At 39.6% G+C, this 18363-nt stretch overlaps 1 long non-coding RNA gene and 1 pseudogene across 1 annotated transcript; one reads left to right on the top strand and one right to left on the bottom strand.

Moving 5' to 3' along the window:
• Positions 1-2506: 2506 nt before the first annotated feature.
• LOC145407446 (uncharacterized) lies at positions 2507-16934 on the bottom strand. The gene is made up of 5 exons (XR_013898727.1): positions 16852-16934; positions 12793-12933; positions 7706-7992; positions 7092-7288; positions 2507-3034 (listed from the first exon to the last, which is right to left on the bottom strand). It is a non-coding gene; the product is annotated as an uncharacterized LOC145407446 (long non-coding RNA).
• LOC145407638 (5S ribosomal RNA) lies at positions 9799-9912 on the top strand (annotated as a pseudogene).
• Positions 16935-18363: the final 1429 nt, after the last annotated feature.

The following is an 18363-nucleotide window of genomic DNA, read 5'->3' as shown; positions in this document are numbered from 1 at the left end:
GGTGAAAAGAGTATAGTCCTGTGATAGAGACGAAGCCAGTAATTGATATCTTCCTCAGCATACAAAAGCCAGTGAGTGACCTGTAATGTGTATCAGCTTCCACAGATTTTCTCATATTACTGCAAATACATCCTTCCTTTCATCTAATTTTGGAGTTGTGTCACCTGTAGTATTATGTATTGTTCACTGGCTCAGTGGCTCGTGGCTTTGTATGTTTGAGGAATACGATTATTGATTTCAAGTGTAGTGATAAAATTATAATTATTTTTCAGCTATTGCTTTCAGTTTATAGTAAGGACTGTATTGTTAAAATAGAGCACAAAGGTGTGAACCTTTTTTTTTTTTTTTTTTTTTTTTTTTTTTTTTTTTAAGAACATGCCTTGCCTTTTGTCATTGTGGACTACAGTACAGTGTGGGATACAGGCTTATCACATCTAACTTATCAGTTACAAAACCTCCATACGTGTGATGGTGATCTTAGAACGTGCCGATCTATGTTATCATTGCTCCATACATTCTAGCGTGGGATGCCGGCTGATCACAGATAACATTTGCAAGTGTTCCATAAATAACCGCAAACAACTATGTACTTCCTCACACCTTTGCACACTATTTTTAATAATATGACTTTAAGTCCTCATTATTAGCCAGGGATATGTTACAAAATATAAACTTTTTCCATACAGCTGGTACTGTAAATTTGTGCAAACTGGTAACCGAGCATTATGTCAAGCTAAGTAAAACCCTGTGATAGTAACAGGAGTAATATAAGTATATTATAAAAGTTCAGAGCACATTTTATTCTTGCTGCTGCCAGATTTTATTCATCTTCGGAGATGATTTTTAAGCTGGTAAGATTGAATATAGCTCACGTTAACTCCCTCAGTGCATAAATGCTTTCATAATTAGAACAGCAAAATTATAAATTGTATTCTAACGAGGCTACAACCAGTCAGTTTTAGTCAAGGACATAAGACTGTATTCGTATCAAGCTGCTGCCAGTCAGTATTACTCAACAAACGAACATCCAGTAGTAATGAAGAGGTTAGCGAAGGTCATGTGTAGCTTCCTCCACTTTGGAAATTCTCACAAGCTGCACAAAGTTTCCTGAAGGTAGCAAGATTAAAATGAACCCTTTATGCCCTGGGATGTCTTCATTATGTTCTTGCCACTGTCAGATAATTTTTATTCTGCTGTAAGATAAACTTTTTGAACTGGAGGGGTTAGATATACTCTAGTCTTAATGTGCCTTTGGTACGAGACCTATATTGAATAAAATTGTTTTGTAGCAGCAAGAAGAAACTTAAGATGTACCCTAGATCAAGCAGTTTAAAAGTACATGCTGATTAGTAGAAAAAAAAATGTCATAGCATGGAGAGTTATCATGATTGGTACCTGAAAATGTAACCATATTGGTAGTAGTGTTTTACTGAGAACTGTACTATTAAGTCCTCGTTTTCACTTTCTGCCATTAAGTCTACAGTAGATAACAGAAAAAATTACATATTGAAGTTCCATTGCTACATACAGACTGCCAGTTTCTATCAGTTTACAGTACCAAATGTATGAAAAAAAATAATGTACTATTGCAGACACTAATGTCAGTCCACTTTACATTTACTTAAGGAAACTGTGACAAGTGACAAAGTCCAATATTGTGATCTTTGATGTTTAACAAACTTCTCAAAAAGTTATATGAGAATTCTTTAACCGTTAGACTATAAAGTGTCTTGATATTACTGTCTGCACTGTATATACATATCTCGGACTTAATCCCTTCAGTCTGATGACTTTTTATTCTTGCTGCCTTCAGACAATGTTATGTAAGTTAGGAGAGACTTTTGGTATTGGAAGGGTTAGATGCAGGCTTCAGTAACCCATTCAGTGCTAAAAGTCTCTTCTAACTGAATAAATTGTCTGGAGGCAGCAGGAATAAAGCAGTAAAAGACGTCATTGGATTGAAGGTAATAATGAAGATGAGTTCAGGTTTTCATTTATTGCTGTAACTTGTTCAGTAGGATGAACTAGACACACATACTGAAGCTGTGTTTATTGTGAGGATACGACTGTTGGCCCAACTTGGACCCCCTTAAGGTCCAAGTCGGGCCAACAGTCAGATCCTCACAATAAACACAGCTTCAGCATGTGGGTATAATTCATCCTATTGAACAAGTTACAGCACTAAATGGAAACTTGGACTTCCCTCTAATAATGACTCAGGAACTACCCTTGTAAGAGAGAATATGTACAGCAGTCCTTTACAGACTTCAATGCTGGTTATATATATGTGTGTGTTGAATGCTGTGGCCTTCAATGCCATTTATATATATATATAAGTTTTGAATGCCCTTTGTGTGTGGGATGTTGTACATATAGTTTTCATTCTATTAGCCATGCAGTGTGTGTTTTGCTTTTGACTTATAAACCACATACTTTACTGGTGTAAGAAAACATTGTGTGTAAACTCCATAGATTTATTGTCTCCTATAATTCCAAGAGTCTCCCAAGAAATACATGGACCAATTCCAGAAAAAATTTTAGTTAAAAAAAAAAAATAAAAACTCAAAATTTAGGAAAAACTGAGTAGTTCTTCTGTCCGATCTTTCAGACAAGGGCTGAAAGTATCTGGATTACATGGGCAGGTGGACAACAAGCATCCACCCCCCTTTTGTGCGGCTTCCGTGACTTGCATCACAATGTTAGTGATGTTCTCTTGACCACTTCCTCTTGGGTGGAGGACTCCACTTCTTGATCCTGCATTCTCTCAATCTTGAACTCCAGGTAGCTGTCCAGTCCATCCAGCCTAAGGGTAATGGTAGCAGTGGTCTGGTCAATCAGCATCCTGCCACCTGTCTGGTCTATCACCATCCTGCCATCTGACTCCTATGTAGTGGTAAGTGACAGGCTCTGGATTGCAGTCCCATGGAACTGTTGTTGAAGGGTCCCCACTGGACGCAATGTTGCAGAAATCCACAGTGATGTTTAGTCACAGGAACAAGTACTGCACTCATTTCTTGTACCAGAAGCCTCACACCTGCAAGGAAAAAGTGCTATTAGTTCGGTATTCAAGATATTAGAAGAAATGTTTGACTCGTTCAAATAGGTAATCTTAGCATAACAGATCTGGCAGCAACATGTTAGAGGTCTTCATTTGAAGTAAGTCAGAAGTGTTCATTTTTTTTTCTAAAACAGATCCTGTTAATGGGGAAACAGCAATTTAATGTAACTGTTTTCTAACTCAACTTAGAAATCAGATAAATTCACTGGAAACACTGAAAATATTAGTCATTTAAACGATACACTTGAGACACTTACAGGAGGAGCAGGGGTATGGGGGAGAAAAAATAAAATAATAAAAATCACTACAGTAAGTACTTGGAAAAAGGAAAACATCAGACAGACACATATCCCATGAAACTCGTTTAGACCATCTACTGTGGAGCTCACTTATGTAAATTTGAACACTAATAATGATGATGGCTGCCAATAAACTTTTTTCACTGCATTACCAAAAATGCCCACAACTTCAGATATAGCATGTTCTTTTCAAGACAGAAGTTGGAAGTAGAAAGCCAAGTGATCAGGACACTCATTACACAATACCCTTGGGGTGTTCAGTGCTAATGGAAATGGGTCCAGGATTACAAGGTTTGGACTATCCTCCCAGCAGGCATATAGTCCAACCACCATGAAGGAAGGGCATGGAAAAACTATGATGACCACCAATAGAAATTTGATGGCCAGTCAACTGGGCAAGATGAGCTTAATGAACAAGCATTACCATCTGTGGCTTAGTTGGGTCCAGATAGGGGGGACAAATGACAGAGCCCACTGGTGACACTGGAATTACGTGGATTAAGCTGCAAAGTCTGGCAGAGTCAGGTCTTCACAATACAATACTACTGAAGTGGAAGTCGGGAGCTGGAGGGATATCAATCTGTACTGATCAGCAAATGGCCAACATGGGGTATGTCTGCCAGCTTCATGAAAATGTGTGATGCAAGTCAGAGTGATGGGACTAGTGAAGGATGAAGTAAGAATAGGTCAAAGGATGGAACAACAGGAGTTTGAGACTGGGAAGAAGGGGTGAGTGGGGAGTTCTGGAAGTGGCATAATGATCAGACATAAGATGTGAGAATGGAGGTGCAAGTGAGGTCATGTAGTGGAAACTGCCAGGGAGACAAAACAGGGAGGATAGGGGAAACATGAAGACAACACGGCACAGCAACTGCCAGTCAAGACTACAACACATGTCCTGAAAAGGCAGCTGACCACCAACAGCAGGCAAGGAGGTTGTGGAACACATTGCCCCCATGGTGATATTGACACCTGGTAGTTCCAGGTCTTTTGTTAGAATGTTAACTTTTTACTCTAAGCCTAAAAAAGGAATCTCTCCAGTAAAGGTAAAAGGTGAAGCAGATGCCATAAGATACTTGGCTGTGGTGCTTGTCTCCATAACAGCTTCTTGCTCAAAATTCTGGGATACAAGGCCACTGAATCATCCAAGTAACCTCCACCCCCCCCAAGTGCTCATTTTACCTGCCAACCACAGAGAGGATGGACACCAGTCTTCAGCAACACCAGCTACCCAAACTAGAATTTGAACCCTGGCACTAACAGGCAAGCAGTTTCACAGTCCTATATGCTAAGCGCTCAACCACCATGGCCAAGTTTGAGTGTTATTTTATAACTATCTACCTATTGCCAGACACCTCAACCCCACAAGGTGTGGCCACAGGTTATAACATCAGATCAATATTAGAATACAATGCTAATAATAAAGACACTAGAGAAAGAATGCAGAACTGTAGTAGTATCTTGTTCTGACACTGCAATAAAAATAGATTAAAATGAAAAGGTTTGTCACAATGCTGTAGTAAGGATGAACTGTACTATTGCATACACATTCTTCCATCAAAGAAGAAACTGCAAACGGACAAGAACTTGGGCCAAGGTCACAGTACAAAGCTACTATTCGTGCAACTCATATGCGAGTAAAAACTATGAATTTCCTCCAGTGGGACAGACACATGAAGCTGCCAAGGATGACTAGACAAGCCATAAAAAAGGATAAGGGGTGTCACATTGCTTACTGGCTAAAATAATATTCCTGGGAAGAATCCTCCTGACCAAGGCCAAGAGCAACTAAGTCACCGGAGACTACTGATCATTATTTGTCCTTTAAGTCCACAAAGTGTTTTTAATAATTGGGTATTCCCTTCCCAACACTGCAGATCCTGATCTGGTCACCCCAGAATGGATGTCATGGGAGCAAGCAAAATCAATGGCAGTAAAGAAAGAGCATATTCATAGACTCAAATGTACAGAAATGACAATGATTAAGTGGATGTGCAGTTCGTCCTTGAACGGAAAAAAAAAAAAAAAAAAAAAAAAAAAAAAAAAAAAAAAAAAGGGGGGGGGCCTATGTTTACGAATGAAGAGATGAGAGGAAGTTTTGGAACTCAAATGTACAATGTCATATGATGAAAGGTAGATCAAGATGGTCTGGGCATGTGAAAATGGAGGATGACAAATGGGTGCAGAGTGTATGCGGTGTGGTGGTACAGTTGCATGATGCAGACCGAAGAGATCTGGGATGAAGTCAGTGAGACATCAGGAATAAGGGACTGAATAGGGAGGCTACCAGAGATCAAGCAGCATGGGGAGCCACCGTTAGCTGAACAAGGCTAATGCATGGATGCTGGGGCATTTACAAATGGAACTAAACTAAACCTACAGGCGAAACTATTACAACCCACAAAAAAAGTTGGGAAAAGGGAAACAGTAAAACAGTGTCAGGTACAGATTTCCCAAAAAAACCACATGATGGGAAATACCCACACAGGGAAGGATACACTGACAAAACAGATTACAAAAAACAGTAAATATAAACTATGAAAAGGATGCTAAGGAACTCATAGATGTCAAGGAGGGGAGGGGGGAGCTGACTATGGGGAAGACCATCGAAGAAAGTAAAGTGAACCCATTTAGGGCAAAAGACCCAAGTGGGTAAACAGCCCTAAGCACGGGCCCAACATTGTACGGTACAAGTTTTGCTGCCAACTTGGAAAAAATAAAATTACATAAAAAGCAAAATTGTGTGCAGGTAACAATGATACACTATTTGTTATATGACTGACAACCTGATAGGGCTGACAACATTCCTCCCACCTTTTGTGATACATACCTGAGGGGGAGGGGGGGAATGGCATATACTTGTGCCCAAAAGAAACAAGACACACACTGGCTAAAGGGAAAGTCAAGGGCACTCCAAAATGTCAGGCAAACCATCCCAATGGGTTGAGAAAAACTCTAGTGACTGATGAGCCAACACGAACAAAAGAAAATCACGGTGGGCATAAAATAATACATTGCACTGAATTTAAACGTGTACTGTAAAGTGAGACGTGCTAAGCGCCACAAGATAGCCTGAAGGAGGTTTGTGGGACCATGTGCATGACCGATATCAGAGCATTCATAGCTGCCTTTTTTTTTTTTTTTTTTTTTTTTTTTTTTAAATCACATGCATGGACATAGGATTCTGCACCAGAGCAATTGGCAACCACAATTTAGCATACTGTCCCTCTTCCATATCATTATGCAATACAGTATTATCCTAATGACTTTGAATTCCTCCTGTATTTTGAACTTGCTACCATTAAAGTACCTTCCTTAGGTTAGCCTTTCAACTGTCTGTGGTTACTCCATGCTCAATAAAATAATTTGCTGTTGGAAGTGAAAATAGTTCTTATCCTCAGCCACAAAGAAAGTTTTTCAACTTTTTGCTGCACATAAAGAGTTTCCATGATAAAATCCTCTGATGTTGGCCACAAATACAATTTTCATATATTAAGGTCAGAGGGTTAGAGTAGACTAACAGATGTCAATAACTGCACTTGCTCAGCAGCTAGCTAAATTTACTATAGTGCCTCTGTCAGATATATGCAACCTAGAAAAGCCCTCTCATAGTGAAAGTTTATTATGGTGATATCTAACTCATCTAGTATAGTAAATCCCCGACAGAGGAAAGTCAGATGTCAAGAGTAAAATAAAGACATCCCAGGGCTAAAGAAAAATTCCAGTACTCTTACCTATAAAAGTGTATTGGTAGTGATAGGGTGAAATATCCATCAGGCTGCCAGTACTCCAGTGTCTGTCACTATACCCTTGATGGCCTCACAGCAGGGGTTACAGTTACACCATCTGTATTAATCCACTGCAGGGGTAAAGGTTACTCCATCAGTATTAATCCCCTGCATCACTTTTGGCAGCAGCATCCCAACATCCACTGAAAGCAATGATGAAATCAGAATGGCAAAAACTACAATAATAACTAATTCCTGGAGAATTATGCACGCTTTTATAAAACAAATCTCTGAAGGACGTCATGCTAGATGTGACAGCTATATGAAGTGCTATAATTTTAGGCATAGTAACAAAGAGTATACTTTAAAAAAAATGTAAATTGTGGGTAGTTAAATAAGCAAATCAGCTTTATAGACTAACTGGTTTGACAGGCAACTTTTCTGTAATTTAAAGGTGAACTTAAAAAGCAAAACAAACTAATATGACGAGAATATACTGTACTGTATACACTTCAGAACAAGGAAAATGAGCAAATGCTTAGATACACCAACAGAACTTTGATATGCATTATTTCTATAATTTACTGAGAGAAAGAGAGAGAGAGAGAATGATAACTTACTGTATACCAGAACATGAGGAAACCTTTGTTAAATCCAGTGCCATTAAAGGTAGCAGCCTTTTTGTTTTTCAGCTGTACATCCTTGTTCACCATACACTTCCCCAATTGCTTCCTCTCTGACGTCCACACCACTGGCTCATACAAATCCCGCAGTCTTCAAGGCCTCAAGGTTGGTATTCCCTGTTGGGTGTCATCTGGCAATGTTGTGCACCTTAGGACATCCTGAACACCACACACAACTGTCCACCTGGTTGCTCCATTCAGCCACTCCAACATTCCACCATCCACTGAAAGCATCATTAGAATTAATCTCTTCACCCACAATACAAAGTCATTTAATTGAAGTAAGGCAAAATGTTACCGAGATGCTTCTAGTTGATGGGGGGGGGGGGGGGGGGATCCAAACTGGTACACTCAAATCGGCTTTACAGGCAGCAATGGGTTTAATAATTTTCCTGTTCTCACCCTAGTTGTCTACCTAGCCATGGGCCCCTACACTCCTGATGGGGTACTACTGGATTGGAAGATGGGTGGATGGTTATGTTTTATAATGTGGATTTAAAATACACTTTCACATGTCACCAGGGCAATACCACCCACTATCCATATTGAATAGATGCTAAGGCTGTCTTGGTCATGAGTTGTGCAGATATTAGGAGCATTTTTGTGACACCAATTGGTCTTGTGAAAGATAAGTTTTAATTACATTCAAATCAACCTTCTCTGCATGTGAAGGTATGTTTTAACCCGTGGATTGCGCAGTTTTTTTAATCCCACCCCGTGGTGAAAAATATAAATAATTTTTTTTTATAAACTTGAAAATCATCCAGGGCATAACCTGGTGAAAAGAAATAAATAAATAAATAAATAAACTCTCTCTCCATCTTTGTGTAGTACCAAGCGTAAGTTTGCACAGAGGTGGAGCAGTCAGTGGCGATGCACGGCCAGCACAGCCTGAGCTGTGGCTTGCAACGCACACTTCCCAGCCCAAGCTGTTACTCACAATCCACAGGTTAATTAAATTCAAATCAAACTTCTGCACATGCCTGCAATCGCAGCACAATTTCACACAAGACATCCTCCACTGTCTATAAATGCAAATCTGCTGTATATAAACTCAACTCTGCCACTATTTCCCCATCAACAAAATCCTGCTACATGATTAAAATAATTATACCAATCAGTTTGCTTTCACCTGATGGAACTAAACTAATCCCACAACTTGAGTACTAAGTTGTGAATGCATTTAATTCAATGAGCCTAATTTTAAGTAGGAAACATACCATAGTCAAATCAACTGTCCAAGCAGGCTACACTTGGCCAACAACTGGTCTAAGAGGAGTCAAGGACCTTTGCCAGGTTACAACAAAAGCACGATAGTGGAGTCAAAGCTGCTGTTATGTCCATAATGAATGGTGGATGGATACATGAGGTAGTCAAGTTTATTACTGACTAGTTTTCCTGTAACGTTTCATCAGAGCCGATTCCTCTGATGAAGCTTTACAGTGAAACCTGTCTGGAATAAACCTGACAACCTCGTGTACTGTTCATCACCAACCTGTCATAGTCATGATGCCCTTAATAAACAACTTGGCCATTAAATGGGTTTTTATTCTTCCATTTGATTAGTACAGAAGCTAATGTAACAGTAAAGTGAATGCCAAAATTTGTAAACAGTTGCCCAGAATAAGGAATTCCTATTAAACTGAAGTTTTCCAAGTCCAAATTTACAGACAGGTTTTTAAGTTTCAGGATATTCTCAAAATTGGAAGACTGCCCTGTAAACTATGGCTCCTATAAAGCAGTTCATCCAGTAGATCAAACACTGTACAGCACCGCCACACCAATACGAACCCAAAACCCGCTACACATGTACGAGAAGTATTATGTAAATGTAGGCAACAAGCGACGTCATCAAATAAGAACATGCAGGTAACTGAAATGTGGGCAACTAATGTCTTTAGGTATATGCTGCTGACTTTCAATTAGACCACAGAAACCAAAGGATGCAGTCCAAACAATGCACCTAAGGGTGGAATGCCAATAACGTGGGAGTTACTCAGTTTGAACAACCATTTTGAAATTTATGAAGCACTAACTACCACGTTGAGTACACCGCTTCCCGTTTGATCAGCGAAGTTAAGCAACGCTGGGTCTGGTTAGTACTTGGATGGGTGACCATCTGGGAACACCAGATGCTGTTGGCATCCCTACGTGTCAAGTGGGGTTGGTGGAGGATTAGTGCCCCTCCCTGTAAAACAATTAACTCTAAGCCCTTGGCCACCCCGTCTGGGATACATGGCGTCTGGCAATGAATGATGAATGAATGAAACTAACTTCCATCAGTTATGTGCAATCCAGAGAGTACGTCAGACTAAACATATGCAGATATTAATACAACCTGTCTTTTTTGTAGCAACCTGGAACATGCATGATAACAAGAGCATTTACTATGTATGTCACATTCCAATTTACACTAGCCTACACAAAATACAGACTACCAACATTTGACAAGGCCCTACACAGTCGTTCTCAACCAAGGATAAATTTATCCCTTAGGGGTAAAAAAGTCCCATGGCTGTGGGTAAATATATCAATCCAAAAATGATGTAATATATCTGAAATATTTACTAAATAAGTAAACTGGCTGAGACACTGCAGCAGCAATGCTTCCAATTGTGTTTCAGGCATTTTTGTCAGTCAGAATAATTTGGCATCAACTTAGATCATCACAACCCAGTGTGAACACTGAAATCTGTCAGTATGGAAATACTGTAGAAATTCTAACCCAACAAGGCTAAGGGTATCTTTTATTACTCTTGCTATCTCCTCAGGATTTTATTATTAAACCAGGAGTTAGATATAGCTATAAAGTAACCTGCAATGTCGTAAGGGCAGGTACAATACAGGTAAAAACTAACAGCCATCAGCAATATTCACCTTCAATATGCCTGGTAATTGTAAGGAATACATTATAAATGCCATCACCCAAACTGAAAGTGTTAATAAAGGTACGGCAAAATAACCCAGCTACAAGTACATAGTGTGTGCATGAGAGATGACTGTGGTGATGGAAATTGCAATGTACATTAAAACTTGTTATTCACAAGTTATGTACAAGCAAGCTACAGTATGTAACCATCTTTGTAGGTGTTCTCAAGAAGGCAGCAACAGCGTTATAAACACAATAGTATACAATGCTACAAAGCAATGTGAAAGCTTAAGCTCTGTGCCAAACGATGCTACAGCAAATGTCCCTTTATTAAGCAAAACACTGAACACCACTTGTTAAATGTCGTTAACTACAATAATGAATTTTAATCACATTTATCAGAAACATGACTGAGGACAAGCATTAGCCTTATAATATTTTTCTGTCACTATCAAAGCGCTGTGAAACAGATATTTGAATAAAGTACCATGCAACTCCACAGTAAATATAAACCTCAGGCATCTTTTACCATTCATTTCACACACACACACAAGCCCACTTGAATTACATCACTATTTAACATTTCAATACTTTTAAATGATTAAAGTACTGCAGACCTGTATAATACCTCACATTTAACAGACATCACAACAAAAAGTTGCCACCTTAATGTTCATTTAAAATATGAAAACTGAAGAAACAAAATGAATGAACTGCATATTTTTATCTCGACAGTTTGCATCATTTACCATACATGAGGATATATATGTGTAACAGACAGAAGTCGTACCAAGTCTCCAGTGCCATTTAAAATCATGTACGTTCCTTCAGTTTTTGGAAGGGATGGTAAAACAAATCTTAAAACATACCAAATGATCATCAGGTAAGCCTCTGAACGAGAGAGAGATGTCAGAAGCCTAACTTTATCAGTCCGATGATATATAGTTTTATTCTTGCTGCCAAACTATTTTACCATTTAGAATACTCATACTGAAGGGGTTAATGAAGCTGAATCATCATCCAGTTCAGTCACCCATGACATGAACAAAGTCATCTGAATAAAGAATAAAATGACTGACGTCCTCAGTGAAGGATGTAGTATAATCACATTCACATAGCAGCACATGCTCTGGGCTAACTTTTGTCTTTTCCCTCATTGTATAAATCAAGGTACATCATATAAATCATGCAAATATTGGACTTCAAAACCTTGGTACATCATATAAATCATGCAAATATTGGACTTCAAAACCTTGGATAATCGCCACAAGGGCTAATAATGAACTGTACGCACATCCACCTTCACCGAGAGCTAGCGAAAAGTGAGCTATGTTTTATCCCACCCAGGGGACGGTCACCTATGACGTATAGAAACAGGTGTCAAGTGGCGGTATTTGGCAAATATTAAAATCCAGAAAACTGTGGCTATGACAAGCTTCAAGAAAGCACTGTTCTTGCTCAAAAAGACAATACGAATGTAGATCTGAAAACCAATTGCACTGAACTCATCAGTAACAACGAAATGACTGTGTAAGGAATTGCCGGATGGAAGCCCAATGTACACTTATGCAAAATAGCCAGTCAGAAGTATTCATTCATGGTGTGATATTTGTCATCAATGAGTATTTTAGTGACTTTAATGGTCTATAGTGTTGCTAACTCTTGTAAAAGTTTATCCAGAAATATATAATAGTCACAAAAGTTATGTTACTTTTTCATGTCTAGGACCAAGTTATGGCTCACCAGCTAGGTAGCAGACGACACCTGAAAGTCCCTCATTCAGACAAGCAAACCCAGACAAAAGTTCCAACTAATGTTCAAATTTTTCAAGTTTGAATAGTCTGTGGACGAGCATTTTGAATTTTTGATACTTCATTGTACCATCCTGGATCCATTCCATCATTACTGGTACTCCAAGCTTCCATCAGTACATCCTATAACTTATTTATCCTAACCACAAAGATCCCTAGCCCCTTTCATCTCCACTGATGGCCAAGTGTAGCTGGATTTCACTTACAACCAAGAAGACTTGTTCCTACCAGTTATGGTAACTAAGGCTTGTCAAATTTCAACAATGACAAACACACATTCAAACTGCAAGTGGTTCAGTTCTATCAGGTGAAAATCTATTAAATAACCAAGGACTTTCTCTTACCTCTACAGTTGTCAAGTGTCAGGCAGTGGAGTGACCCAGTTCAGTCAGGTGAAAACACTATCTGGCCACATATAAGGTTCATCCACACACTCCATGCTGCTACTCCCAGCCACTCCATCACTTGCATCATCCTGGCAGCCACTGAAATTAGAACATTTCTATTAACCTAAAAAATCAATAAATCAATAAATAATAAATGTTTGAATTAGAACATTTTGACTAACCTAAAAAAATAAAAATAAAGTAACTGTCACAACCTTTAAGAGGGAAATAAGGCAAGCATGAGTATTTTAATTAAGGGTATAGTCGTGGTCATAAATAATCGCCCATCCTCCGGCACCCCACGCCTCAAACTGGCTCCTTTATGCACAGCAAGTCACAGTGGAGTAAGAGTGGCAGAGAAGGAAGAGGAGGTGGGTAGGGGGATGAGTGATGGTGTTGGAATGGAGTGAGGGAGGGGAGGGAGGGTAGGTAGGAGAGGGAGAATGAAACACGAAGTGGTGGTCACATTATTTGCTTATTCTTTCATTCAGGGCAGGATATAAAGGAATTTATGTGGTAAATAATGTTGCATTTCACCTTGTATAGCGGCATCAGATGACCAGCTTTAGATAGGTGGTGATATCAAGGGCTGGCTCATGAGAGAAATACCAAGGTGACAGATGTAACATTAGTGCAGAGTACTTAAGTCGTGTATTTTGACAGTTCAAACGCAAAGTGGAATCTTGATGGTCTTGACTTCCATGTTTCTGTAAGAAACATTCTCTACCATTTCAAGTAACTAATTTTGGAATTAAACATCTTATGCAATCTTTGACATGACTGTGTCCACAGGAGATATGATCATCCTCTTGGTATACACTCCCACTATAGTCACCATCATGTATACTATTTTATGGCATCCCTATATGAAAATGCTATTTAAAATAATTGTGAATAAAAGGTAGGAAGAAATTAGATGTCTGTGCACACTGGTGGATATAATTACGATCTCTCTCAAACTCTTGCTTGGACTCCATGCCGGTATGGGCTTGAATGGCCATCCAACAACTTCAAAACCCTCTCATCACCTCGGAATGATATTTTCATCCAACAAAAAACAGCTAGTTACAAGTTGGTGGTCAAGGCAACAGTGTGTTGTGCTGGAAACTTCTGGGCCTGCACTAATGTTAGATGTCACGTCAGTTTATCTCCCTCAAGAGCCAGCTCGATGTCATCACCTGTCTACAGCTTGTTATCTGACGTTGCTATACAAGGTGAAATGCAGCATTATCTACCAAATATTAACTCCTTTATATCATGCCCTGAATGAAAAAAATTATGTGACCACCTCGCATTCATTCTCCCTCACCTACCTCCCTTCCCTCCCCTCCCTCACTCCACCGTCGCACCATCACTCATCCACCCACCCACCTTCCCTTCCCTCTCTAGCCCCTCCCTCAGCCTCTCTTACTCCATTATGACTTGCCACACAAAGGAGCCAGTCTGAGGCACACAGTACCGGAGAACAGGCGATTATTTATGACCACGACTGTACAATGAGTCCTTGCATTTACCCCCCCCCCTTTACTGTCTCCAAAAAAATTCATCAAATTCAATTTCTATTACCTATAAAGAATATTTGCCCAATCTCCAAATTTCTATCTACAGTATCTAGCCAGGTGTTAATCCTGGAAAGGGTGGAATACAAATCTAACTAACAGCTTCACAAAACAAGAAAAGAGTACATATACTGTACAAAGCACTGCATAATTACAAATGCTTGGGTACACTAAGGAAAGCCATTGTTCATATTCTCATGGTGGCCAAAAGTAGAAAACAAAACATGGAGTCAACATAAATTCAATTAAGCCACAGTCACAAGGGAAACATTTTTGAATAATTGCAATCTGAAGAGCAATAGTCTTTTCTCTATTAAATTTTACTGGTAACGGGTAAGGTGATAAACACCGACGAGGATGCTGCTACTTTGGCAATTTTGATCCTTACATGGAAGTGAAAAAGTTACTACATGACAGTATTGTGATACCAACTCTAACGTACGGAAGTGAAGCTTGGACATTGTTGGAAGGACACAAGTCAAGAGTGAGAGCAGTGGAAATGAGTTATTTAAGAGGAGCCTGTGGAGTCACGTGGAGGGACAGGCTGACAAATGAGGATATAAAGGAGCGTTGTGGTGTTGATGTGGATGTGATAGGAAGCGTTATGAGGAACACACTGAGGTGGTTTGGCCATGTGGAGAGGATGGAGGGTGAAAGACTGACGAAGAGAGGGTATGTGAGTGAAGTGGAGGGGGGAAGGAGGAGGGGGAGGCCAAGGATGAGATGGAGGGATGGGGTGGAGAGGTATATGAGAGAGGGGGGTGTGAGCTGGAAGCAGGGCAGTGAAATGGCGGGGGACAGGGCGACTTGGAGGTGATTTGTTTGTGGCCACCCCAAACAGGATTGAGGCATCTGGCAATAGATAGATAGATCCTTACTCAGTGATAAAGCAGACTACTACTAGAAAGCCTTGCTGACTCACATAGCTTTCAAGAAGTGACAGAACATTTATCAACTTGTCAGTTCAATTTGCAGACTCGGATTATGAGGCAGTGGTTAACTCAGTGAACCCCCATTTTCTGCCTGTTGTGTTGCTTTCCATACAGATACCAACACAAGGAAGTCTTACCATGAGCCTGTGACAAGCTTAAATGTATACAATAACTCATCAAAGCAACACCCACTGTATACAACCCCAGTGCTTTTATTTTTTTTATGGAACATGCGATTAAGCACAAAATTGGGCATGACAACTTGCGTAATTAATAATTATATTCGCACTGATGAAGCTGACTGTTGAGTGTGACAAATGTGCTCATCTGAGTATCTTTCAGAAATTGCCCAAACAACTCTGATGTCCCTATATCAAGCAAAACAGCATTTCTGGAAGCAAGAAATGCTTGCAATTGTCCCATGTGACCATGGCTTTAGGAAGAAAAATAAGATTTCACTTAAGTGATCTGAACCAGCCAAAAGAAAGTGCTGTATCCTCATCCCACCCTAACCAAGCCATTCTTCACAGCAAAAACCTGGCCCAAATTTCTAACTAATCTGTCCTTTAGTCTATCTATCTATTGCCAGACACCACAATCCCGTAAGGGGTGGCCATTTGACTTTGAGTTAGTTGTTTTACGGGGAAGGGCACTAACCCTCCACCAACCCACTTGTTGACATGTAGGGTACACGTATGGTTTGGTTATATGGTTACCACCCAGCGTTGTAAATGGTTTCTTGGCTTACAGAAAAACATCATGGTCCAATTTTAACCTTCATCCTATAAAACACTGCCATGATGTTTGGTTAGGTATGGCTAGACTTGGTAAGGTTAGGTGTCCTGGAATGTATTTTGGACTGAGTTACAAAGTGTGCTGCTCCTTTTCTAACCAAACTGGCCACAGCTTAACCTAACCTATTGGATCAGTGTTCCGAAAATTGTGATACTTTGACTACAAATGTTTACGATAAACCACATGATTATTTTTCAACTCCTAGGCAAAGAACACATTATAGACTGTGCTAAGAATACCATATGGTGTTTTTCCAACTGTGAATTATATAAATGCTGAGCAGAAAACAGGAAAAAGCATTAACTATGGGTCAGCTTCAGGGCTGATTACCAACACCATATGGTATTTCAGCAAGAACATAAGTGCTGAGCTAAAAAAAGAAAAAAAATCCAGAAATAATGACACGAAGGTCTGCAAACCAACGATCCAGCTCATCAATAATATACAGTAATCAAACAATGGGGCTGCAACGGACTGCCGGCTTTTGTAACCATACACTGGTACATTTGCAGACACGCTAACCTTTTTAACATGAAATAAAGCTCCCTGAATAATAACTACAGCGTGTCACATTCTTTATTGAGTTAGTAGTGAGTATGTCACACTCTACCAAGCAGGTATTCTGAAGTTTTCTGCGATGGAAATGTCACCGTAAAAAGCCGGCTTTGTTTGCCTCATACTTCGTGTCTCAAACTGATATATTTACGATAACATAAACCTCGTACACATACCTGGTTTGTGAATAAGACTGCAGCTTGCTAAATAATACCCAGAGTCAACTATAATCTCCACTCCGGCGATGATCAGGCGTAAATAAGAGGATTGCCGGTGTAGCGTTATGATCTGTCCCCCTGTCCGCCCCCTACGGCGCATGCGCGGGGGTTGCCAGAGGCCGCCACAAATATGCCATTTGTCCTCGGATCTCTGTAGGGGTAACATGATCGGAGCCTCTCGCCCTTTGTTTACAAACGGCAAATGGTCATTCCGGCGTCTCATTTCATTCGTCTCAAAGCTTTCTCGGGTAGTTTTCGTCCTTAAATTAAATTAGGTTAGGCGGAAAGCAGTAAAAATTCGAATTTCTAAGGTATGAATGAGTTAGGTTGGATAAATATTGTTATAATTAATCATCTGGGGACGAGTTATCTAATCTGTTAGGCGTGAGGATTTCCTTAGCTTTGAATCTTTACAGGAATGAGTCAAGCTCGTACTGTCCCGTGTATTAAATCATTTTTATCATACAAATCCTTGAAATTATAAATAGTTTTGGCACACACTACCTCATTCGGTTGTGCATTCCACTGATCAATTGTCCTATTAGGGAGACTGAATTTCCTTACATCTTTATCAACTCTCTTTTTATGCTGTATTTTGCAATGTCCTCTTGCTGATGCTTCACACATATGATATATATTCATATTTGTCTATTTTCTGTTCCTCTGATAAGCATTTATACAGCATAATCATGTCTCCTCCTCTCCTGCAGCGTTGGTAAATTCAATCTTTCCAGTCTTTCTCAGTAACTTTAATCCCATAAGCTTGGTACCCATCTTGTAGTGGCCCGTTGTACTTTTTCAATCTTATCTGTGTTTTTTGAGATGAGGATTCCAGACTACTGTGATGCATACTCCAGAGTTGGTCTGATGAATATCTTCCTCAGCATATCTTCATTTATATATGTGAATGCTATTCTCATATTAGCAAGCAATGTATACATGTTTCGTACCTTCTCACTGATGTGATCATCAGGAGATAGTCTGTTACTGATAATTACTCCTAGGTCCTTCTTTTCTGATATGTGTAGGGTTGATCTTCCTAACTTATAATACCAATCTGGTCTTTTCTCACTTTTACCAAATATTATTACATGACACTTATCCACATTAAATTCCATTTGCCATTTATTGCTCCATTCATGAAGCTTGTTCAATTCCTCTTGCAGCTCTTTGCAAGAATCTGTGTTAGTAATTTTCTTTTGAATTTTTGCATCATCTACAAACGTATTTAGATAGCTTCCATTTCCAATATTACTATCTATGCCATTTATATATACTAAAAACATAACTGAGCCCTGTGGCACTCCGCTGGTCACTTCCCTCCATGATGAGTAATTTCCCCTTAATATTGTTCTCATTTCCCTTTTTCTGAGAAAATCCTGCATCCAACAGTGGAGATTGCCTTGGATACCTCCTTGATGGTACAGCTTCCATAAAAGTCTTTGGTGCGGTACTCTGTCAAATACTTTC

This window comes from Coenobita brevimanus, chromosome 73 (assembly GCF_032717465.1).
Source record: "Coenobita brevimanus isolate Jiangsu-jjx chromosome 73, ASM3271746v2, whole genome shotgun sequence".
NCBI lineage: Eukaryota > Metazoa > Arthropoda > Malacostraca > Decapoda > Coenobitidae > Coenobita > Coenobita brevimanus.
Note: the sequence above shows the minus strand (reverse complement) of the source record. Positions and strands in the feature narration are given on the sequence as shown.